The sequence below is a fragment of the Peromyscus leucopus genome, chromosome 2 (assembly GCF_004664715.2).
Source record: "Peromyscus leucopus breed LL Stock chromosome 2, UCI_PerLeu_2.1, whole genome shotgun sequence".
NCBI lineage: Eukaryota > Metazoa > Chordata > Mammalia > Rodentia > Cricetidae > Peromyscus > Peromyscus leucopus.
Genome location: NC_051064.1, coordinates 67913463 through 67937331, shown reverse-complemented (window position 1 = coordinate 67937331; position 23869 = coordinate 67913463). Strand labels below are relative to the sequence as shown.

Genomic DNA, 23869 nt, shown 5'->3' with positions numbered 1-23869 from the left:
GACATCGGTGATATTGGAACTCTAATATTTATAAGCAGAAAAAACAATAATGTAGAAGTAAAGATGTATTGACTCCTTTAAAGAAAGTAATTGGTGAAATATAAAATGGAATCTTTTTTTTGGTTTTTTTGAGACAGAGTTTCTCCGTGTAGCTTTGCGCCTTTCCTGGAACTCACTCTGTAGACCAGGCTGGCCTCGAACTCACAGAGATCCACCTGGTTCTGCCTCCCAAGTGCTGGGATTAAAGGCATGTACCACCACCACCGGGATAAAATAGAATCTTTTGAAAGACTTATTTGTTTATGTATTTCATGTAGAAATGTGCTCTATTTGAATATACACCTGCATGCTAGAAGAAAGTATGAGAACCCATAATAGATGGTTTTGAGCCACCATGTGGTCGCTGGGAATTGAATTCAGGTCCTCTGAAAGAGCAGCCAGTGCTCTTAACTGCTGAGCCATCTCTCCAGACCTATAAAATAGAATCATAAAGGTAATTGTATTTACTAAAAGTTATAATAATGTGTACAAATTTACATCAGACATGTAGAGTATGTTTGGTTTTCAGGTATTCCTTAATGGCATTTGCTATTTCTATCTCCAAGATTATTATTGCTTTAAATTCAAATATTGCAGGAAACATTTAGTGAGAGGAAGATTGACAGACATGCTTTAAGGTCACCCATAACTTCCAGGTCATTAAGAGCATCACTGGTTAAGCATCACTGTTCACTTGAGATGGAGAAAGATCCTTTTTGTAGTTTTAAGCAGGCAGCTATTAGAATCTGAGAAAGGTTTTTGGAAACACCACTCATTACGTCAGCTTCCTGGAATTTAGAATTATTTAGACCCTTAAGATTGTTGCTTTTCTGTTCCTTCTCAATTTTTACTGTAGTTGATTATAATTGTATCTGTATTATTTTTAAATTGTGACTGTATTTGTAGAAAAGTTAATTCCAGTTAGTTCAGCTTTTAAAAGTTACCATAGAATTTATTTTCCCATTTAGGACACTTTTAGACTGAAAGGAAATGCCTTAAATAATTATGCAGGTGCAACTGGTGTAACCTGATATTCGTGGCTGTCCTATATACTGGGCTATGTGAGAGATTACATGCTTAGACAGGGTAAGGCACACATTTTTAATCCAGCACAGAAGGTAGAGGCAGGAGGCTCAAAAGTTCAAGGCCAGCCAGGTGGTGGTGGTGGTGGTGGTGGTGGTGGTGGTGGTGGTGGTGGTGGTGCACACCTTTAATCCCACCACTTGAGAGGCAGATCTCTGTGAGTTCAAGGCTAGTCTGATTTACAGAGTGAGATCCAGGACTGGCACCAAAACTACACAGAGAAACCTTGTCTCGAAAAACCAAAAGAAGGAAAAAAAGTTCAAGGCCATAGTAACATAGCAAATTCAAAGCCAGTCTGGGATATGTGAGACCCTGTCTCAACAACAAAACAGTAAAAGCATAAAAGAATACATGGTAATCTTTTGTGTGTGCATGTTTGCTTGGAAAACCTTTTTATAGAATCAAGTTTGTTTTTATAGTCAGTAGCTAAAATTGCTTAGTCGTTTGATTTGAAATTTTATCCTTGTGGTTTATTTCATTTATAAAATGAGAGAGTTAGATTTGATGATACTATGTATTAAGTGATGTTTAAGGGCCCCTTCATTTTTAGGATTTGGTGGGTCTTTTATGTTTTTATTTTGTTTTGTTTTAAGCAGGGTCTTACTATGTAGCAATGCTGGCCTAGAACTCTCTGTGTAGCCCAGGCTGGCCTTGAGCTTACAGAAATCCATCTGTCTCAGCCTCCTAGTGTTGAGGTGAGTCCTGCAGCACCCAGCAATCCCTTCATTTTTTTATAGTTCATAATTGTTTATTAGAATTCTTTTATAATTCCAAATCATATTTTGTAATAGCATTGCCTTCTGGGCTGACTATAGACACTTATGTACTTTAAAAGCTATTAGAGTGGAAAGGTTAGAAGCTAGTAGAGAGGACTGGAGAGTTACTAATAATGTTTAGGTGTAAGGTTTCTTAGACCATTGTTGAGGCACCTAAGCCAGATGTAGTTACACAAGAAACACTGAGAAATAACATTGGGTGTACACTGAATATCATACCTTAAAAGATCTTTTATGTGACCCATCAGGTATGAGCTGTGGGAGGTGTTAAATACTATAGTTTATGGATTCAGGGAAGTATATTAAAAGAATTAAATATTCTTTTTTTAATTTATTATTTAAATTACACTTATGACATTTATTAGTTACACTCATGATATTAATCACATTTGTGGTATTCATAGATTACATGCGCAGTATTCATTCGATTTTATATATATATGTGGTGGTAATCTAATTGTACTGAAATGTGATTTTGATTGTATGTTAATAAGTAAAGTTGCCCGGGGGTCAGAGCTATTAGAGCCATAGCAAGAGTGTGGTGGTGGTGGTGGTGGTGGTGGTGGTGGTGGTGGTGGTGGTGGCACACGCCTTTAATCCCATAGATCTCTGTGTGTTCAGGGATAAAGCCAGCATTGGAGACATATGCCTTAAAGACCTAGGGGGCTGTACATTCAGACAGTGACGAGGCAGTCACGTGTTTGGGTTTACAACCAATGAGAAGGCAGAACAAAATACTATACATAGACGAACAGACAGGAAATAGGTCTCTTGCGGGAAGCTGGGACACCGCAGCCGGAAGGGTGAGATTTTAGCTCTGAGCTCTGACCTCTCGGCTTTCTCTTTTACATTGTTTCTGTGTTTCTTATTTAATAAGACTGTTGATTACATCTACATATATATTTATTTATTTTAATTTTAAATGCCGAATGTCAATTCTTGAAGGGGGGAGGAGGTCTTAAATACAGGCTTACAGCACAATGGGGGGACCCTGTCGGGCAGAAGTTCACTACTGATGTTTTACAATCTTGCATCTAAGCTGTTAATGCCTATTATTCAGGATACACAGACAAGGAACTTCCCTTAAGCATTCAGGAGTGTGGAACCTGGCAGGGAATTAGCATAGGGAGGATATCAAGGTCAAGGTCCACAAGCAAAGCAACAGTTACACAAAACAGGGGCCAGGGCCCTACAGGTCCCCCTTTTATTAAAAAATGAGCTTCTGACTTGGGTTGCGTGGGACGTCAGCAGGTCACCTTACCCGTCATGGAGACACCTGCCCAGGCCACACAAGTGCTCTGTCCTAGGTTGGTGAGTGCCCCCCAGGCATTACCCATCTCTGAATACTCATTATCATACAGTCTCAGTCGTGTGTGAGCTGCATAGTTAATTGCTGCCAAGGATCACAAAGTGGCACTGGGCTTGCAATCTGTGTGTTTGATACAGAAAAGACCAACAGAGGTCCTATCTCACCCATAGCCAGTAGGCTAAAGGCAACTGGGCCATTCCCTTCCTTAACAAGCCATACTGTACATTGGAGTCCTTGTAAGATAGTATCCCAAAAGCAACTGGAACTTGAGTTTATAAATTTATAATTTCCAAAGCCAATCGAGATGTATATAACTACTGAATTAAATTTATCATGCCCAATAGAATGAAAGATTAACTAACAGTGGTAGCAACTTTTGTTGCCAGGGTCTCCACTGTGCTAGCTGTAGTAAGCAATTATGAAATGGTAATCCCAGAAACCATAGCAGTGGTGTGCACCACTGCTATAACAGCAACAACAGCAGCAGCAATGTCAGATTCTCTTCCGGATTGTGTGGACATCCACTGGCATGGATACAAATCCAGTAACACGAACCGCCAAGGCCCGTTTTTCTTGATCCCAGCATGACTTTAGCTGGCAGCTCTTCTGGAGAATCCAATCTCATGGCTACAGTTCCTAGGTTTACATTAATGCTTGCCAAAGCTGGCCATATTGGGCTCTCAATCTACATTGGCATTAGAAGGGTAGATTTTTTCATGAAGACCCATTAGGTCTCTGTCATGTTGGGGTTCAGCAGCAGCCAGAGGGCACATTCAGGGCTCAGGAATCCAAAGAGGAACCTCATTGTCTTGAAAGACATAAACAGAACCCTGGGGCCAGAACAACACTAGATCGGGTCTCCTCCACATGCTAGTAGAAAGATGCTTCCATCGCTCCAGAGGGTGATTTGCAATAGGAGCCCTCCAGTGCTTACCTGCATTGGATCCTCCAGCAGAATCCACCAATAAACTCCAGCAGAATCTACTGATGAAAAAAAGTTTAAAATATATAAAACAAGGGAAAGAATAGAATGTGGAGAGGAATGATGAGTCCCTAGTAATCCCTTTTTTAACTTCAGTAAAATGTTTGTTTGTTTAATATTTCAAATTTTTCTTTTCTTTTTATTTTTTGTTTAAAATTAATTTATTTTTCTATTATCAGCTTGATAGAGTATGTATTCTTATCTTAATAGTGAGATGTTTCATTGAGGCTTGCTTAGTAATTGAGTAAAACCAAAATTTATTATAAGCCACAGTCATCCTAGGGACCTCCATGCTATATATATATAGCCTCCATTGTTTTGTGGGTTGTAGTCTGATTGTTCTTTATTTTATATCTAGAATCCACTTATGAGTGAGTACATACCATGATTGTCTTTCTGGGTTTGGGTTACCTCATTCAGGATGATTTTTTCTAGTTCCATCCATTTGCCTGCAAATTTCATGCTGTCTTTTATTTTTCTCTGCTGAGTAGTACTCCATTATGTATATGTACCACATTTTCTTTATCTGTTCTTCAGATGACGGGCTTCTAGGTTATTTTAAGGTTCTGGCTATTACAAATAGTGCTGCTATGAACATAGCTGAGCATGTATCTTTAGGGTATGAATCAGCATTCCTTAGGTATATGCCCAAGAGTGGGATGACTGGGTCTTGAGGTAGTTCGATTCCTAATTTTCTGAGAAACCACCATACTGATTTCCACAGTGCTTGTACAAGCTTGCATTCCCACCAACAGTGGAGGAGTGTTCCCTTTGCTCCACATCCTCTCCAACATTGACTGTCATTGGTGTTTTTGATCGTAGCCATTCTGACAGGTGTAAGGTGGTATCTCAGAGTTGTTTTGATTTGCATTTCTCTGATGATTAAGGATGTTGAGCATTTCTTTAAATATCTTTCAGCCATTTGTGATTCTTGTTTTTTGAATTCTCTGTTTAGTTCTTTAGCCCATTTTTTAATTGGACTGTTTAGTATTTTGATGTCTACTTTCTTGAGTTCTTTATATACTGTGGAGATCAATCCTCTGTCAGATGTGGGGTTGGTGAAGATCTTTTCCCATTCTGTTGGCTGTCTTTTTGTCTTATTGACTGTGACTTTTGCCCTTCAAAAGCTTCTCAATTTCAAGAGGTCTCATTTATTAATTGTTGTGCTCAGGGTGTGCTGTTGGTGTTACATTTAGGAAATGCTCTCTGGTGCAAATGCATTCAAGAGTACTTCCTACTTTCTTTTCTATTAAGTTTAGTATAACTGGATTTATGTTCAGGTCTTTGATCCACTTGGACTTGAGTTTTGTGCATGGTGACAGATATGGATCTATTTGTAATCTTTTACATATTGAGATCCAGTTATGCCAGCACCATTTGTTGAAAATACTTTCTTTTTTCCATTGTATAGTTTTGGCTTCTTTGTCAAAACCAGGTGCTCATATGTGCATGGATTAATGTCAGGGTCTTCAATTCAATTCCATTGGTCCATATGTCGGTTTTAACACCAGTACCAAGCTGTTTTTATTACTATAGCTCTATAGTAGAGTTTGAGGTCAGGGATGGTGATGCCTCCAAAGGTTGCTTTATCATATAGGATTCTTTCAGCCATCCTGGGTCTTTTGTTTTTCCATATGTAGTTGAGTATTTTTTCCTTCCAAGTCTGTGAAGAATTGTGTTGGGATTTTGATGGGGATTACATTGAATCTGTAGATTGCTTTTGGTAAGATTGCCATTTTTACTATGTTAATCCTACCTCTCCATGAGCATGGGAGATCCTTCCATTTTCTGATATCTTCTTCAATTTCTTTCTTTAGAGATTTAATGTTCTTATCCAAAAGGTCCTTCACGTGTTTAGTTAGTGTTATCCCAAGGTATTTTATATTATTTGTGGCTGTTGTAAAGGGTGATATTTCTCTGACTTCGTTCTCAGCCCTTTTATTATTTGTGTATAGGAGGTCTACTGATTTTTTTTGAGTTGATCTTGTATCCTGCCACTTTACTGAAGGAGTTTATCAGCTGTAGGAGTTCCCTGGTTGAGTTTTTGGGGTCACTTATGTATACTATCTTATCATCTGCAAATAGTGAAAGTTTGACTTCTTCCTTTCCAATTCGTATCCTTTTGATCTCCTTTTGTTGTCTTATTGCTCTAGCTAGAACTGGGGAGAGTGGACAGCCTTGTCTTGTTCCTGAATTTAGTGGTATCACTTTGTGTTTCTCTCCATTTAATTTGATGCTTGCTGTTGGCTTGCTATAAATTGCCTTTATTATGTTTAGGAATGTTCCTTGTATTCCTGATCTTTCTTAAGACCATAATCATGAAGGGATGTTGGATTTTGTCAAAGGCTTTTTCAGCATCTAATGAGATGATCATGTGGTTTTTTCTTTCAGTTTGTTTATATGGTGTATTATGTATGTTGAACCATCCTTGCATCCCTGGGATGAATCCTACTTGGTCATGATGGATAATTTGTTTAATGTATTCTTGGATTCAGTTTGCCAATATTTTGTTGAGTATTTTTGCATCAATGTTCATGAGGGAGATTGGTCTGTAGTTCTCTTTCTTTGTTGCATCTTTGTGTGGTTTGGGTATCAGGGTAATTGTAGCCTCATAAAAAGAGTTTGGTAGTGTTCCTTCTGTTTCTATTGTGTAGAACAATTTGAAGAGTATTGGTATTAGTTCTTTTTTGAAAGTCTGGTAGAATTCTGCACTGAAACCATCTGGTCCTGGGCTTTTTTTGGTTGGGAGACTTTTGATGACTGTTTCTATTTCTTTAGGGGTTATTGGTCTATTTAAATAGTTTATCTGGTCTTGATTTAATTTTAAAATTGTCCATTTCCTCCTGGTTTTCCATTTTTGTGGAGTACAGGTTTTTGAAGTATGATCTGATGATTCTCTGGATTTCCTCATTGTCTGTTGTTATGTCTCCCTTTTCATTTCTGATTTTGTTAATTTGGGTGCTCTCTCTTTGCCTTTTGGTTAGTTTGGCTAAGGGTTTGTCTATCTTGTTGATTTTTTCAAAGAACCAACTCTTTGTTTCATTGATTTTTTTGTATTGTTCTCTTGTTTCCTATTTCATTGATTTCAGCCCTCAATTTGATTATTTCCTGGCATCTATTTCACCTGGGTGAGTTTGTTTCTTTTTGTTCTAGAGCATTCAGTTGTGCTGTTAATTCATTGGTATGTGATTGCTCCATCTTCTTTATGTGTGCATATAGAGCTATGAATTTACCTCTTAGCTAGCACTGCTTTCATAGTGTCCCATAAGTTTGGGTATGTTGTACTTTCATTTTCATTGAATTCTAGAAAATCTTTAATTTCTTTCTTTATTTCTTCCTTGACCCATTGATGTTTCAGGTGGGCATTATTCAGTTTTCATGAGTTTGTAGGTTTTCTATAATTTTTGTTGTTGAGGTCTAACTTTAAGGCATGGTGGTCCGGTAAGATACAGGAGGTTATTCCAATTTTTTTGTATCTGTTGAGATTTGTTTTGTGGCCAAGCATGTGGTAAATTTTTGAGAAGGTTCCATGGGGTGCTGAGAAGAAGGTATATTCTTTTGTGTTAGGATGGAATGTTCTGTAGATATCTATTAAGTCCATTTGAGTCATAATATCTGTTAGGTCCTTTATTTCTTTGTTAAGTTTCAGTCTGGTAGATCTGTCTTTTGGTGAGAGTGGTGTGTTAAAATCTCCCACTACTAATGTGTGGGGATGATGTGCATTTTAAGCTTTAGTAGTGTTTCTTTTATGAATGTGGGTGCTTTAGTATTTGGGGCATAAATGTTTAAAATCGAGACTTCATCTTGGTGGATTTTTCCTGTGATAAATATGTAATGTCCATTCTGATCACTTTTGATTGATTTTAGTTTGAAGTCTTTTATTAGATATTAGGATAGCTACACCAGCTTGTTTCTCAGGTCCATTTGCTTGGAAAGCCTTTTCCCAGCCCTTTACTCGGAGGTAGTGTCTGTCTTTGAAGTTAAGGTGTGTGTCTTGTATGCAGAAGATGGATGGGTCCTGTTTTCTTATCCATTCTGTTAGCCTGTGTCTTTTTATAGGTGAGTTGAGACCTTTGATATTGATTGATATTAATGACCAATGATTGCTAATTCCTGTTATTTTTTTGTGGTTGTGTTGTGTTGTCCTTCTTTGGTGTATGTTGGTGTGGGATTATCTATTGCCTGAGTTTTCATGGATGTGTTTAGCTTCTTTGGGTTGGATTTTCCCTTCTAGTGCTTTCTGTAGGGCTGAGTTTGTGGACAGGTATTGATTAAATCTGGTTTTATCCTGGAATATTTTGTTTACTCCGCCTATGGTGATTGAGAGTTTTGCTGGGTATAATAGTCTGGGTTGGCATCCGTGGTCTCTTAGTGTCTGCATAAGATTTATCCAGGACCTTCTGCCTTTCATAGTCTCTATTGAGAAGTCTGGTGTTATTCTGATGGGTTTGCCTTTATATGTTACTTGGTCTTTTTCCTTTGCAGCTCTTAATATTTTTTCTTTGTTCTGTGTGTTTAGTGTTTTGATTATTATGTGGCGAGGGGACTTTTTTTTGGATCCAGCCTATTTGGTGTTCTGTAAGCTTCTTATATCTTCATAGCTATTTCTTTCTATAGGTTAGGAAAGTTTTCTTCTATGATTTTGTTGAATATATTTTCTGTGCCTTTGAGTTGGTATTCTTCTTTTTCTTCTATCCCTATTATTCTTAGGTTTGGTCTTTTTATGGTGTCCCAAATTTCTTGGACGTTTTGTGTTTCAACTTTTTTGTCTTTAGTGTTTTCTTTGACAGTCGAATCTATTTTCTCTATTGTGTCTTCAGTGTCAGAGATTCTCTGTTCCATCTCTTGCAGTCAGTTGGTTATGCTTGTTTCTGTAGTTCCTGTTCATTTAGTCAGGATTTCTATTTCCAGCATTCCCTCAGCATGTGTTTTCTTTATTGTCTCAAATTCATTTTTCAGATCTTGGAATGTTTCTTTCATCTGTTTAATTGCTTTTTCTTGGCTTTCTTTGATTTCTTCCCATTTTTTGTTCTTTTTTTCTTCCATTTCTTTAAGGGAATTTTTTATTTCCTCTTTAATGGAGTTTTTAATTTCCTCTGTCAGGGAATTTTTTATTTCTTCTTTAAGGGTCTCTATCATCTTCTTAAAGTCATTTTTAGGATTGATTTCTTCTGTTTCTTCTGTCTTGGTGTGTTCAGGTCTTGCAGGTATAGAATCACTATGTTCTGATGTTGCCATATAGGTCTTTATGCTGTTGCCTTTATGTTTCGCACTGGTGTCTACTCATCTCTTCCTCTGCTCGGTGCAGGCGGTGTCTGTGTCTGAGAGTGCCTCTCTTGTTCTAATTTTTAGTCTTAGTTCACTAGGAGTTCTTGGCTAAATTGGTGCTGTTGGGCTGTTTCTTCAGGAGCAGCTGATTTCAGTCGGTGAAGTATATACTTATGATTCTGGTGATCTGGTTTGGTGGCTGGGCTGTGGTTTGGCGGCTGGGCTGTGCCTTCTTCTGTGTTCTCAGGTCATGTTTTGCTCATTCGTCAACTCCTCAGTTGATCTTGTTTCCTCAGACTTCAAACTGTAGGGATCTGAATCCTCTCCCGGATGGATTTCAGCTGAGCAGGGTAGTCTCACCAACACCTCCATGTTGTTGGGTTTCGCAGGATCAGTAGCTGGGCCCTGGGTTGTCCTCAGACGGAGTGTTCAGATTCATCTGGTTCCGTCCCACGGAGATAGCTTCTTCCCTGGGTGTTGGGATTAAAGGCGTCTCTGTTCCAGGCTCTTGATTAAGAGCTTGTTTTCACTAACTCTTCAGTGGGTAATAGCTCAGTTTCTGGTCTTTATTGCAACTGTGTTTTGGCCGCCGCCCGCAGGGCCTGCCTGCCTCTGCTGTGCCTGCCTGCCTCTGCTGTGCCTGTCTGCCTCTGCGGGCAGCCACCTGGCCTACCTTCCTCTGTGGGCCACCACCGCTGGGCCTACTTGCCTCTGCCTGCCTCTGTCGCCTTGCCTGTCTGTCTCTGCCCAGAATTAAATATACTTAACACATCTTAAAGCAGTCTCAATCATTAAACTTTAACGTTTAAACACTCTGAACAGCAACTGTTTAAGTGAATGGACCAACTAATACATTATTAAAGCTAATGATCTACTCAGAAATTATGATGTATCCTGAATTTTTTTTTTTTTTTTTTTTACGCAGGATCTCACTGTGTATCCTGGCTGTTCTGAAACTCAATATGTAGACCATAACAGGCTGGCCTCAAGGTGTCAGCCACCATTTCCTATTTTCTGACTTCATTCAAACTTTTGAGGAAGCTGAGCACTCAGGCCAGGGTAAGAAAGGGAGAAAGAGAGGAAGGGAAGGGAGGGAACAAGGGAGGAAAGGGGCAGGGAGGGAAAAAAAGCAGGGAGATTGATTCTTCAAGGTAACTACTACTGTAACCAAGTGGTTTAGTTTGGATTTAACATTTAAAAAATAATTTTGATATAAAAACCCCAACCATAACCTTAGGAAATGATATCCATTACTATAAAGTTTGTTGATGATAATAACTAACCTTTCAAATATAATTTAAACATATTTTATCATCCTCCCCTTTTTAGGATGTTATCGGCAGTGCAGTATTATTCCTTATAACAAAGATGTCGACCTAGGAATTTTTATACAAGATTACAAACCTGATATTATTTTGGCATTTCAGAATGCTGGACTTCCACTAAAACACAAGTTTGGGAAGGTTGGTGACAATGAACTTAATTTCATAAATAATGTGTCTCAGTTGTAAAGTTTACCTTAGCTAACTTATACATGATTAAAGTAATGGCAAACATAGTTTTATCACTCAGCACTTACCAGCATGGCCTGTGGAAGCTTATTATCCCTTAATATTTCTATACAAGTTAAGGAAAATTCGAAAATATGCCTTTTATTGATAATATGAAAGAAGGAACTTGGGCTCTTGTAAGTGAATGTGTTGCCATTCTGTTATACAATAATATGGCACAAAATTAATAGAGAGTCCAGCTACTCTGTTTGAAGTTATATTTGTTTCTGAGTCATCTAATTAAATGCTCACTTAGGATTAGATGTCATAATAATCATCAGCACAAATATCCCATTGATTTCTAATGGATAGAGATATTGAGCCATGTTTAACAAGTGCTTGAGTTTCTTGTTTGTCTCACGTGTGCTAAGTAAGCAACTTCCTCAGAGGTTAATGTGGGCAAGGGCACGGGCACTGTGACCCAAATGAACTCTAACAGTTTGATTGCTGTTCACAATGCCCATGACCCTTTTTGATAATGCTGCTCTGGCTGTGAGACCCTGTATCTGCTTCCCCAGTTACTGGATGAAGTCACTCTGGTCTCTTTGATGAGGATTCTGCTAAGCTCTGGTCTCAGAACACTCTGCAGGCAGGACAAACTGTAGGGTGAAAGTTGTGTGACTGGATTGGTGTCTCCATTGAGGCCCTCCAGTCTCTGTGTCCCCTATTACTAACTCTTTGCTAGGGTTATTCTCGTAGATTCCATGGAGTTTCTGTTTTACCAGGTTTCTACCTTGACCCCAAAATGGCCCCTTATTCCAATAGTTACTCTCAGTATTTTCTCCCTCCCCTGACCCACCAAATCCCTCCTGTTCCCAGCCCCACCAGCCCCTAATTCACCTGTAAAATCTGTTCCATTTCCCCTTCCAGGGAGATTCTTCCCTTCTGCCCAGCCCGTAGGCTTAGCCTCTCTGGGTCTGTGGACTATAGCATGGTTATCTTTTACTTTACAGCTAATATCCAATTATAAATAAGTACATACCATGTTTATCTATCTGGGTCTGGGGTACTTCACTCAGGATAATATTTTTTTCTAGTTCTGTCCATTTGTCTGCAAATTTCCTGATGCCTGTTGTTTTTAACAGCTGAGAATACTCCATTGTATAAATGTACTACATTTTCTTTATCCCTTCTTTGAGTGAGGGATATCTAGGTTGTTTCCAGTTTCTGGTTATTATAAATAAAGCTGCTATGAACATAGTTGAGCAAGTGTCCTTGTGATAGGATAGAATGTCCTTTGAGTACATGCCCAGGAGTGGTGTAGCTGGGTCCTGAAATAGATTTTTCCCAATTTTCTGAGAAACCACCATATTGAATTCTAAGTGGCTGTACACGTTTGCATTCCCACCAGCAATGGAGGAGTGTTCCTTGTTCCACATACTCCCCAGCATGAGCTGTCACTTGTGTTTTTGGTCTTAGACATTCAGACAGTTGTTAGATGGTATCTCAGAGTCATTTTGATTTGCATTTCCCTGATGGCTAAGGGTGTTAAGTTTTTCTCATTCATTTGAGATTCCTGTATTTTGAGTTCTCTGTTTAGGTCTGTACCCTATTGTTTAATTGGATTATTTGGTTTGTTGATGTCTAGTGTCTTTAGTTCTTTATATATTTTGGATACTAGCCCTCTGTCAGATGTGGAGTTGGTGAAAATCTTCCCATTCTGTGGGCTGCCATTTTGGTCTATGGATGGTGTCCTTTGCTTTACAGAAACTTTTCAGTTTCATGAGGTCTCATTTATTAATTGTTGATCTTAGTGCTTGCGCTTTTGGTGTTCTGTTCAGGAAGTTGTCTCCTGTGCCAGTGCAGTCAAGGCTGTTCCCCACTGTTTCTTCTGTCAGATTCAGTGTGTCCATACAAAGACTCAACAAAGAAAGAGAATTACACACCAGTCTCCCTCGTGAACACAGATGCAAAAATACTCAGTAAAATTCTCACAAACCAAGTCCAAGAGCACATCAAAAAGATTGTCCACTATAATCAAATAGGTTTCATCCCAGAGATGCAAGGAAGGTTCAACATATGAAATCTGCCAATGTAATCTACCATATAAACAAACTGAAAGAAGGAAACCACATGATCATCTCATTAGATGCTGAAAAAACCTTTGACAAATCCAACACCACTTCATGATAAGAGTATTGGAGAAATCAGGGATACTAGGACATACTTAAGCATAATAAATTCGATTTACAGGCAGCCTGCTTTCTTACAGAACACAGAAACTCCTGCCCAGGGAAGGCCCACTCCTCAATGAGCCTGGTCCTCCCCATAGTCACTAATTAAGAAAATGCTCTAGAGGTTTGCCTACAGCCTGATCTTATGGAGAAAGTTTCTTATTGAGGTTCCGTTATAGTTAGGTGAGTGGGAGTATTTTCAAAATGTTTACACCTTATTTTTCAAAATATGATAGAAATTCCAAAATTAGTGTATAATTAGTTTTTCTTTATAAGGTAGCATACCATAGAAATTAACGTCATAGAGTCAGCTTTTAAATCCCAGCTGTACATGTGACAAGTGCTGTTTCCTTCAGCAATTTTCTATTTAACTTCTCTGCATATGGTTCCTCCAAGTCAAAGTGGAAATAATATTAGACATTGTCATGCAGCCGTGTTTTAAGGACTAAAAATGTTGTTGTAGAAAAAGGATTTGAAGGGATTCAAGATTTCCTGAATGCTCTTAGCTTGTATTAATGCCACTATAGTAATAGTGGGAAAATGATGCCTTTCATAGTCTTGTGAGAAATTTAGATACCATCTAATCAGCGTGGTATGAAATTGCTGCATCTGTGTTTTGCGAAGTCCTGTAAAAGTGTCAGACTTTTGTCTTAAATTTCCTATCAAAGGTGAATTTTTCTTCTCAGGGTGTGATCTGAAAACACAGTCCTCACAAGCAGCATTCATTTCAGCTGCCACATTTGTGGTAGAGACAACTTTGGTTTCCTCCCACTGTTCTTTCTAGTAGCAGTGTTGGCCAAGTGTGAAGTTCTCTGAGGAACAGGAGAAATGAGCAGTGAGGGAACGGTCTGGACAGATGGTGTGCATCCCACATTTTCTCTCCTGTTACTGTGACCTTAGAGGCAGAGAAAAGAACAGGGGAAGGCTGTGTGGAGCCATTTCTTTGGAAGACTGCCCAGCCATATGCCACTGTCAACACCATTCACTTTAAGGAAATGCAGGATTGATCACACTGCCATCTCTAAAAGGGAGGACCTGAAACTTGAAACTAGTGTGAGGGTTTTTTAAATTTCATAATAGTGTTTTTAATCATGTGTGGTTCATGCTGAGAAAACCCTAAAACTATAGAAGGCTTAACTTTTTTTTTTATGCTTAACTTTTTTAAGGAGGGGAACTCCATGGAAAAGCATCTCTTTCCATTTATGCTTTCTGACTGATACCTTGGATTCTAAGATGTAATAATTTTACTGTTAACAGCAACTGTAAAGATATAGTGAACAGTATGTCTGCTAGGTACACTCCCCTAATAGAGTATTAGAGAATCCTATATCACACTTTGATTATGTCTTCTAATGACCAGCTGAGGCTTGGGGAAGCTAAAACACACTGATGGGCAGTGACTGTCTAAGGCCGTGGACCATTAATAACAGTGCCATGATTTCACCTCCGAATAGTTTGACCCTGGTCTAAACACTTGAGTTAATAGTATAAATTAGTTGAATCTTGTGAAGTATTAGAACAGTGTCTGGCAACCTATAGTACGTGTTGCTGGTAAATACTACTTCTATTCCCACATCTAGATTATCTCTACTGCTGCAGTTTTTCATCAGGTGCTGGACTAGCACAGATCACAGTCCCTTCAACACATACTGACTTGAGGAGTTACCCCCTTGGTGAGCATTTTCTTCCTGGGTATCATTCAGTCTTTTACTTCTTAGTTCCCATTAGTCTTTCATTTTTCTGCTGTTGTATCTTTTAAAGATATATGTTCTTTATCTGCTTAATTTTCAAAAGTTGTCTGTGTTTTTCATATTTGCTTTTCATCCATAGAGTCCAGATCACCAGTAATAAAAAGTCATGATAATATAAGAAGTTTTTGTTTTTGTTTTCCTGAGGGGTAGTATAAGGGAAGGTTTAATCTCTTTAATTTTCTCACAGAGTTTGTACATAATTAGCATTATTGCTTTCTAACATATTCAGTGAAGTGTACAGGTAAAGCTGTCTTAGCCCAAAGTTCATGTGGGAAGTTTTTCCTTTATAAGTTTTTATTACCATATATTCATTGTACATGGTAATGGGTTTCATAAAGGCCTTTTGTTTCAAACGTGTACTTTGATATCCCCCATAACCTCCTCTTTTTCCTTGTTCCCCTTAGTCCCTTCCTTCTCTCAGTCCTGCTTCTAATCATTTTTCACACATTGTCTTAGTTAGGGTTTCTCTCGCTGTGAAGAGACACCATGACCATGGCAACTCTTACAAAGGAAGACATTTTCCTTGGGGTGGCTCAATTACAGTTTCAGAGATTCAGTCCATTATAATCGTGGCATAGTGGGGAGCATGGCAGGAGCATGGCAGTATGCAGGCAGATGTGGTGCTGAAGCTGAGATCAGGCAACAGGAAGTCAACCGAGACACTGGGTGGTCTCCTGAGCATAGGAAACCTCAAAGCCTACCACCACAATGACACATTTCCTCCAACAAGGCAATACTCACCCCAACAAAGCTACACCTCCAAATAGTACCACTCCATATGAGATTATGGGGCCAATTACATTCAAACTACCATATTCTACTCCGTAGCGCCTATAAGCTTGTAACAATATTGTAACGCAAAATCTATTTTAGTCCAACTTCAAAAGTCCTCATATTCTCTCATGTCTCATTAATGTTTAAAGTTGAAAGTCTCTTCTGAGATTCATGCAGTCTCTTAACTATAATCCTGTATAAAATCAAAATAAAAAACCAGATCACTTACTTCCAACATATAATGGCACAGGGTATACATGACCATTCCAAAACATAGGGAAGGGAGTATAATGAGGAAATTACTGGACCAAAGCAAGACCAAAACTCAGCTGGGTAAACTCCAAACTCTTCATCTCCGTATTTGATGTCAAAATGCTCTTCAGATCTCCAGCACTGTTCAGCTTTGTTGACTGTAACACATTTCTCTCTCTTGGGCTTGATCCACTCCATTACCAGCTATCTTTGGCAAGTATCCCATACCATGAGTCTGGTATCTCTAACATGTTGGGTGCTTCAAGGCAATCCAGGCTTCAACTTCACAGCTTCACACAATGTTCTCTGTAGGGCTCCATTCAGGAATACCCCTGATACATGCCTGACCTCAGAGGCTTTCTTTAGCAGAGGAGGCAAATTCCATAACCTGTTTTTGCTATCCTTAACTCTAAAGCCACCACATGGCCAAAGCTGCCATATCTGCTCCTTGCTGGGGCTGGAACTGTTCCTCTCATTCATTTACATCTTTACCAGCTTTCTAGAAGTCCTTCATTGCCTAATTTAGCTGTCTTGAAACTTGCTATGTAGACCAACCTGGCCTCAAACTCAAAGATCTGCCAGCCTCTGCCTTCCTAATGCTGAGATTAAATGTGTCCCCCACCATACCTAGTTCTAAACTTTTTTTTAGTTCCTCTTCACAAGTTGGGACCTTACCTGGGTGGGATCTTGCCCTGAGTCACCGCTCCCTACATTCCATTTCTTACTTCATTTATCTCCTTGAACATAGGACTTAGCTCCAATCCACTTCCTGGTTGTAAGCAACTATGTTGCAACTCTGGGGTGAAGTTATGTAACTGTTCAGGAGTTAGGGGACACCCTGAGCTGTTAGGACAGTTGTGGCAACTGGAGCTGCAGTGGGACAGCTGAGCTCTAGAGGGAAAGATACCCTGGATACCTCAAGCTGCTAGGACAGCTCTGACAGCTGGAGCTGCAATGGGACAGCCATCTCTGGAAAGGTATCCTGACTGCTCAGGAGAGTCAGGCCTAGAGCTGCTAGGACAGCTCAGCAGGGAACGGTACTCTGACTTCAGGAGTCAGGCTATACCTGGGTGATGGGAGATGGTCTCCCTGCAGGATATGACAATCCTGCTCCTCTCCTGGAGAGCTGCTACAGCTGAACTTTGCTCAGCTTCCACTTAAGGGGGCTTCCCTGCAGAGCTCTGCTTCTTCTCTGGCCTGAGGAGATGTTGCTTATTTTGCTTCACTCTGCTAAAGGGGAAATCCCTGCAGAAATGTGGCAATCTCCTTCAGCTCCAGTGAAAAGTTACTTTTTCTGCTTCCCCTTGCTCAGCCGCCTAAGGGTCATCTCTGCAAGGTTCTTCTGTTCAGCCCCACCCCCTTGCTCAGTCCCCTGAAGGACATCTCAGCAAGGTCTCTCTGCTCAGTCCACAATGGGACATCTTAGCAATCTTCTTCTCTTAGCAGACAATGAAGATCTTCACACCCAAGACTCTTTTGAGAAGGAGATTTATTTGGGAAAGAGGAGAGTGGCTGCCTCTACCAGGGTGAAGAGAACAGCCCACAAATGACCAGGCAGGGTTGTTTATGTAGGATCTCTTGATGGCAGAGTTAACCAGGGATTGGTTAGATTTTTCTGCTCAGGGATTGGTTAGTTTTGTGGGTTAAGGGCAGAGATGGCCCTGATCTCAGAGCCAAACTATGGTTTTTCAATGACCTTTCTTAGCTTTTTTACTCTAATTTCAAGGCCAGGATGTATTTCTTTCACTGGCTTTGATTCTAGGAACAAAGAGTGTTTCTTTGTAACTGGTTTCAGAGTCTGGGCATGTTTTTTAGATTCTGGGTTTGGGGATGAAGTATTTCTTCCTCTGGCTCAGGTCCCAGATCCAAGCTGTGTTTCCATGGGTCTGCGCTCCAGGGTCAGGGTGGGTTTCTTTAGCCAACCCCTTTTCCCTACACTGGTACTCTTTTTCTCCTCAAAATTAACATTTTATAATTTACCCTGCTCACCTTGCTCCTTTTCATTATAATTCTTGATTAGAGTTACCACTCATAACCACACAACAGTCTATACTAGGTTATTTTGATAGCTCCTCTGCAAACGGAATTAGTCATAGCTATTCACATTAGCCTCAGACAGAAAAGGGCAAAGGCAACCACTCTTCTTAACCAAAATATCACAAGAATGATCTCTAGGCAACTTACTAAAATTATCCCCTGAAACCTCTTGATCCCCACAATTCCTCACCACTCTCTTCCTTGCTCCTATAGTATGGCTCATTAAGCAGTGCTTAAAGCATTCTAATGCTTTCATAGCCCTAAGTACCAAAGTCCAGATTCCTCCAAACACAAACATGGTCAAGTCTATCATAGCAATACCCCACTTCTGGTACCAACTTCTCTCTTAGGTTTTCTATTGTTTTGAAGAGACACCATGACCACAGCAGTTCTTATAAAGAAAACATTTAATTGGGGTGGCTGACTTACAGTTTCAGAGATTCAGTCCATTATCATGGTGGGGAGCATGGAGGCATGCAGGCAGACATTGTACTGGTGAAGCAGCTAAGAGTCCTACATCTTTTAGACAACAGGAAGTCAACTGAGACACTGAGCAGTGTCGTGAGCATAGGAAACCTCAAAGTCTGCCCCTACAGTGACACACTTCCTCCAACAAGGCCATACCCTCTCCAACAAAGCCACACCTCCTAATAGTACCACTCCGTATGATTTATGGGGACCAATTACATTCAAACTACCACACACATCTATGAATTTTATGTGCCCATATAAAATCTAGTATCCACAAATGAGGGTTAATATATTAATTTGTCTTCATGAGTCTGGTTAATTTCACTTCATATGATGATCTCTACTTGGCCATTTTCCAGTAAAGGACCCAATTTCATGTTTCTTTATGACTGAATGAATCTACATTATGTGTATATATAACACAACTCTTTATTCAACTGTTGTCAGAAACTCCATTTTGTGTATATACCACAACTCTTTATCTATTAAACTGTTATCAGAAACTCCATTATGTGTGCACATACCACAACTCTTTATCTCTTCAACTATTGTCAGAAACTCCATTATGTGTGCATATACCACAATTCTTTATCTATTCAGCTGTTGTCAGTCATTAAGTCTGAGTCCATAGATTGGCAATTGAGGGTAATGCTGCAGTGAACATAATGTGCACATGTTTGTTTAGTGTGTTTGACCAAGAATGCTTTGAGTGTACACCCAGAAGGGGGGTTGTATAGAAGCAGCTCCAAATCCAAGACTTGATAACAGTAGAACTGCATGAAGTGTAAAAGCTTTGAATAAACAAACTGTTGAGTAATAGCCTATAGAATGGGAAGAAGAAAAAAACTTTGCTTCTGTACATGGGACAAAATATTTACAATATATTAAGAATTCAATGAGCTAAATACTAAAACCCAAACAACTCTGTCAGTAAATGGGTGAATGAAATGAAAAGACAGGTCTCAAAAGATGAAGTACAAATGACTGATAGATACCAAAAAAGTGTAAATTAAAACATTGTTATTCCATCTCACTCCAGTCAGAATGACTATCATTAGGAAAACAGAATGCTGGCAAGTATGCAGGCAAAAGGGAATCTATGTGTGCCCACAGAGGCTCCTTAGTAAGGCCTTACTTAAGATCAGAGAATCTGAGCTTGCTTTACCCTGCAGGACTGCATAGTAGAATGATTTGGCCAGGGGTGTGGTTATCAGATATTTTGAAGGGTTTATACTTGTTGATACTTTGCACTTTGATCCTGAAAGGGGAGGTCTTTTGCCTCTTCCCTTGCTAGTATATAAGAAGCCCATTAGATGAAAACTCAAGGAGGCTGGGTGTTGACCCACAGCCCTCCTGAAGCTATCCTGTGTCTCTGTCTTTCTCATAATCTCTGACTATATTTTTATCTAATACTTCCTCATCCCTCTCTCCTCCTTCCAAGAACCCTTCAGCAGGTCAGGGCTGACCATGGACAGGAATGCTGATACACTGCTGGTGGGACTGTAAATTGGTCCAGTCACTATGGAAATAAGGAGGTCCTCAAAAAAAAAAAAATGAAAGAACTTTTTATTTCACAACTTCTCAGTTCCCACAGCTATTTGATTGAATTTTTTTTGCATAATTCATCTGAATCAATGTATGAATAGAAGCTAGGTGTTCTAGAGATAACCATGGGAGCTACTGTTTATGGGATACTTACTGTATGCAGCTACTATGCCACATTTTTATGTGTACCTTCTTGTTTAACCCTCTTGGAACTTTGTAATGGAGATTTGAATACTGCTGCCTTTATCTACTGGAGAATAACACAGAGCTGAGACCCAGAGCTAGGCTGTGTCATTTTCAGAGCCCATGGTCTCCTTCTTCTCTTCCCCTCCTTTTAAAATAAATTTTGTTCTTTGACAATTTCATACATGTATATAATGCATTCTGGTTACTCTTTCCCCAGCTCAACGCTCTCTGGTTACTGTCTTAATTTCCATCCCTGTCTGTCAGCCCCCCTTCCCTACAGCTTTCCCATATTCATGACTTTGTGTAGTGTCCTGCAGAGATTTAACTAGGGCCTATGGCGCTCCTTGTGGCCATGCCAGTGAGAACCTGGTGGACTCTCTGATGGGTACACAACTGCATACTATGTCTCCTCATCTCCTGGAATCTTTAAATGGTTGGGCCTTGTGATTTCCCTTCCCTGTTCATAGCTGACTGACGAGTGGGCCTCACTTATATAGCCTGGGGCCAGTAGCACAGCTGCTCTGAGTTCACATTTGCCGTGACTGTGGGGTCCTTAGAAAATGGCATTTCACAGACCTTCTCCCTACTTTCCAGTAAGAACCCACTTTTCTTTTCTGTATACTCTTGGTGTCACCAAGCTCACTCTCATATTCTTAATCCTCCCTTCATGAAAACACTGTTGAGGTCATACAGCTACTGCTATCTCCCCAAGGGAATTGTTTTAACCATCGGCACAGCGGCTGCACCTGAATCTGCTGCTGTTTCAGCTACTGACTGCTTCCACAATCACTGCCCTGCTGCTCAGGCTGCGGTCCAGCGGGATTGTGCATCCTGCTGGACCCACCTCTGCCGAACTAAGTCTCTGTAGATCTATTTTACAAATAAAGACTAGGGAGTCAGATACTGGGGTGAAAACCTGCTAGTTCAGAGAGGCTGAGAAGCAACTAGCTGACCTTCCTCCTTAGCCAGCGACCCACCAAGAGAACTTCTCTTCTGCCATCCCAAGCCAAAAAGATCACCAGACTCAAAATCCCTCCCTACTACTTCCTGTGTGTGTCTCTATCAGTTTTCCAGACTCCCTCTAGCTCTCTATGGCTACTTCCTGTCAACTAGTTGCTAGTTTCATCTCTTGACCCAAGGTTTTATTAACACAAACTCAGGGTTGACACTGTGATCAAATGTCCTATAACAGGTGATCTTTTATGTATTTGGTAAGTAGTGTTGGGTCCTTGCAATATCTTTGCTCTTTGGATAGATGTTCAAGGAATTTTGACTCATCCTTTGTAGACTACACTCCAAACCAATGTAAGTCTATGTAATTTATTACTTCATTTCATTTTTTAGTTATTACTTTATTTTTGCTCTATACTAAGAATACTGCTATAAATGTATTTTAGTTTCTGTTCTCATTGTGATCATAATCTTGACCATAAAATAGATGCAGCATGTTCTGTAAGCAAAAAGCAAAATTACAGAACTGTGTACAATATACAGTTGAGGTTCTTGTCCAAATACAACAAGGAAGCATGGTTTAAAATAGCAGAGTTGGTTAGGTAGTCTTAGGAGAAATACGGAGAAACTCTAATGATAGATTTATATAATTGCTTTACTATTCTGATTATTCCAATTTTTAATTTTAAAAATTTCCAACTTAACTTTTAAGGCAGTTATTCTTCACCTGTTTCTCCATTTTACTGACAAACAAAATATAATAACTTATTTAATAAACAAAATATACAATAGCTAACGTTTAATAAGAAATTATTTAATGAGCAAAATATTCTTGCACATTTATCTACTTTAACTTTTGGAGTGCCTTTAGTTTTTGCGAGTGTCTAGAATATGATAGTCCATATTCCAGGACTATAAAGGAGGATTACTTGTTTATTAAGTCATTACAACTAGTGACTTAAGTGATGCTATAGAAATAATATGTATGAAGATGACTTCTGACCTTTAAATATAGTACTGATGACTGGCATTGTGAAAACCCGTTTCCATTATTTTTTGAGCTACTGATTCCCTGTGAGCCTTAAACCACCTACTGTGCTTCAATTAATTTCATTAAAAACTATAATGTTCCATGTTTTTTTTTTTTACAAAAGCAGATTTGTTTGCATCTGCTTGTAACTGATGAAGTTATGTGGCAGTAGAACTAACCCTGACATGATTTTAAGTTGAAGCAAACACTTAAACTTTTAGAAAATAATCTAAATTAAACTTTTATGAATAAATAACATTTCTAACCTAAAAAAATAATTTGTCATAAATGTGGAAGAGTGATTATACCCTAATAGTGTGAAAAGGAGGCTAAATGTGATTAGTGCATGTTGTATGAATGGACTGTGTTCATATGTACATTAAGTAATATACATTAGTAAAAAAATAAAGCACAAAGAAGTAGGGTCATGTTATATATAATACAAAGAAGTTTCATGTCTATTAAGTAATTATGTCCCATTTATTCTGTAGTATCCCCCGGAGCCAAGCCCCAAGCTCACTTAGTAGCTCTTGAATTAATGAATATGGATGGAGAAATAAATTAATATGGTTATAATATATGTTGCCAGATTGTCATCCCAAAAGTTTATTAAATTTTTATTGACAGTTACCAGCAGTAATTGATATTGTTAGGTTACTGAATTTCACATTGTAATTATGGTCATCGTGAAACTTGATCGTTTCTTTGAGTCATTCCCCCCCCCCATGGCTTCTCATTAATACAAGATATCTATCATAAAACAAGATCAGCTATTGATGAGTTACCAGAGTTATTAACTGGCAACTATTCCAAAGACTCTTTAGTCTTACCAGGCACAGATCTCCCCCTACATTTAGTCTACACTTCAAAATTCAGTTATGAAATTTTACAGTGCTTTAGATTATATCATTTTAAATATTAGTTAAGCACTAGGTGAAACTTCTATATCAGAGGTTCTCAACCTGTGGGTCACAAGCCCTATAGAGGTGAGATAACCCTTTGACAGGGGTTCCCTAAGGTCATCGTGAATATCAGATATTTACATTACAATTCATAACAGTAGCAACATTTAAGTATTGAAGTAGCAATAAAATTTCATGGTTGAGGTCAGCACAGTATTGGGAATTGTATTAAAGGGTCACAGGATAAAAAAGATTAAGAACCACTATATATCTAAACTTTATTTGAGTATGATTTTAGGATAGTAGCTCCAGGAAATCTGTTAGGCCTGGATTCAAGTCTAAAATGTGCATTTTGTGTGCCCTGAGTTTTTGAGCTTCAGATTTCTCCTCTATGAGGAGAAATTAACACTGTGCCCTCCCAGAATGCACCACTGCTTAGATTACATACTGCAAAGTCATCTGGTTTAGGACTTGGGACATAATAGGTTTCAACTCTTTCTAATTCCTAGAACTCTGATTAGCAAGGTTCAGTATCGTGTAGCAATGAGGGGAAAACATTATTAGTGTGTTGAAGTCTCCCAGATATTACAGGGAAGATTGCAGATTTATACTTCACACTGACAGAGGGATGAAGTGTAACAGAGTGGGTAGGGAGAGTGCCAAGTAAGGGTTGAGCGAGCACAGTTTAAATGAATGCTGTTGCGTGGGGAATTGTTAGTGAGTTACCTTGAGTGGACCCTAAGAAAGAGACCTGTAATGAAGTATAGAGGTGATGCCAAGGAGTGCTGA

The 23869-nt window shown here is 39.1% G+C and overlaps 1 protein-coding gene across 1 annotated transcript in view; it reads left to right on the top strand.

Moving 5' to 3' along the window:
* The first annotated feature begins 10405 nt into the window (after window positions 1-10405).
* Window positions 10406-23869, top strand: part of LOC114688148 (zinc finger protein 431-like) — a 61013-nt gene continuing 47549 nt past the window's right edge. Inside the window, exons 1-2 of the transcript XR_005090846.1 lie at window positions 10406-10516; window positions 10787-10920. The gene's annotated coding sequence lies outside the window, so the exon portion shown is untranslated. The remainder of the gene's footprint in view (window positions 10517-10786; window positions 10921-23869) is intronic.